Consider the following 2,123-nt stretch of genomic DNA (forward strand, 5'->3'; position numbering starts at 1 on the left):
CTGCAATATATAGGCTTCTCTTTTTCAGCTTCCTCGCAATAGAGAGTCAGGCGCAATACTCGGGCTCCCAAGTAGTAGAACCGGTACGGCAGGTGAGCATCCAACCCCGCCTGTGCAGAACCTGGCTAGAATACGGTTGCTATTTGTCAGATGAAACTCAAAAAAACTTAAACACACTCAGGATGCCTAGCCAGTAGCCAAGACACAGGAAGAAACAGCATATTTTTGGCAATTCGTAGCGCAGCACTCCAGGCATCACTCACAGGGGGGCAGCGTGTGGAGCGGTCAGCACCCCGTAGTATTGAAACGAAAAGTTGTAATTTTCATGTACACATGTCTAATTAAATATAGTCACATGAGCTGCTTCATGAAAAAAAAAACTTCAGAACGGATGAACGGCTTCCCGTGCTGTGCTATGGCGACCACTTGGCTGCCTGGCAGGGCTCTGCGGGAACAACGGCTCCACCATATCATATCGTGTTGCCTTTTTAAACGTCTTGAACAAGTTTGTGTTTTCTTCTCCAATTAGAAACATTAAAATATAAAATTGTTTTACACCCGTACTAGACTTGTTGTTTCCTGCACGGGAAGCGGCTACTCTAATAGGCGACGGCGAGCTTCGCAGTACTGTCGGCCGTGTGTTGTTGGTCACCTGCTTAGCTGGCTGCAGCTCAACACCGCCAGTAATATGAGCACTTCATATGATCCTTATGAAGTATGTGTTTCTTTTTGGATGGCTCGGTGGGGGGCCTCCAGCTTTCTGTTACCCGCAGCGACCGCAAGCATTGAAACGTTTCTATGCACTTGCACAGAGCATGCTATAGCTGATCCTGACTAATCAATCAAACACTTTCTATCTCAAGAGAAATAGAGTAAACATAGAATAGCCAGCAATACATAGATCTAAGGGATAAACCCACGGTTTAAGAAAAGCCATGGATCCTCATATATCTCCCCTCCATCTTGCTCTGGCGCCAGGAACATATCCAGGACTTAGTAGTGAANCATGGATCCTCATATATCTCCCCTCCATCTTGCTCTGGCGCCAGGAACATATCCAGGACTTAGTAGTGAACATTTACTATATTTTATTCCTTAGCTGATGCATAAAGTATCTAGCCTGAGTATATATATAGATCATGGAAAAACTACATTAACAGCAGTGAACTTAGACCAACATCTCACGACACGAGCTAACGACACTTTCCATAAAAGCTGTGCTTTTGTAATATCTACTCAAGAAACGCTAATTTCTGACTCTGAAAGCTGACATTAGGCTGTAAACTCTGTCGCACCTTCACCGATGCTCGGTCGTTCACAGGCTTGCACTTGACAGTAGTATACTCTCCCTGACGCGGGTACGTGTACATATACTTGTGATGTAGAAGTTGGTTACTCAGAGCAAAGTATTTAAAAATTTCCCGCAGTGTCAGTGCATGCATAGAAAGGGGGACTGGGTATGCTTGCACCTCTCGGCTTCTCTAGCAGCAGGAGCTGTGGCAAGGTATTCTGCAATCCATAGCATGCTGGTTTCTAGAAAGCGTGAAGCCTAGAGAGCAGCTCAAATGATTCTAAAGAAATTATATTTTATATAGTATTCAACTGTATTGCAGATCACAACCATTCTCGGCTAGGATCAAGGACTCTCACTACACCGTCACTGGCTGGGGTTCTGGTAAGCATTCAATATGAACTTGTGTCGGTCGTCTTCCTCTTCTAAAACATAAACTTTTGAAATTCATATTCGTATCGTTTACAAAAACACTTATTTTCTGTTGTCCTTTCTCTCGCTTTCTTGGAATAACTTCTGCTTTTCTTAGGCGTGGTCACTGCTGCTAGACACAGTACAACTAGCTTTGCAGCAATCTTAGTTGTTTTTCTCTTTCCTTTAAGCGGAACTTATTTTATTTTAGTTCCTTGGTCTATTTGAGCTCTACATCAACGCCTTCTCAACGGCACTTTCCGAAATATGCTGTTTCTCGCTCCCCCATTTACCTCTTATGTTTTTTACTTCCTTAGGTTATTCAAGCTATTGAAGCGTGCTCTGTTTCTGTGAGCAAAGGGGGAGAGATGAAACGGAGTATCTCAGGGGGGGGTGTATGTGCTCTTGTGCATGCGAATGG

Source organism: Eimeria mitis, genomic scaffold (genome assembly GCF_000499745.2).
Source record: "Eimeria mitis Houghton genomic scaffold, Emh_scaff1065, whole genome shotgun sequence".
NCBI classification, from domain to species: Eukaryota; Apicomplexa; class Conoidasida; order Eucoccidiorida; family Eimeriidae; genus Eimeria; species Eimeria mitis.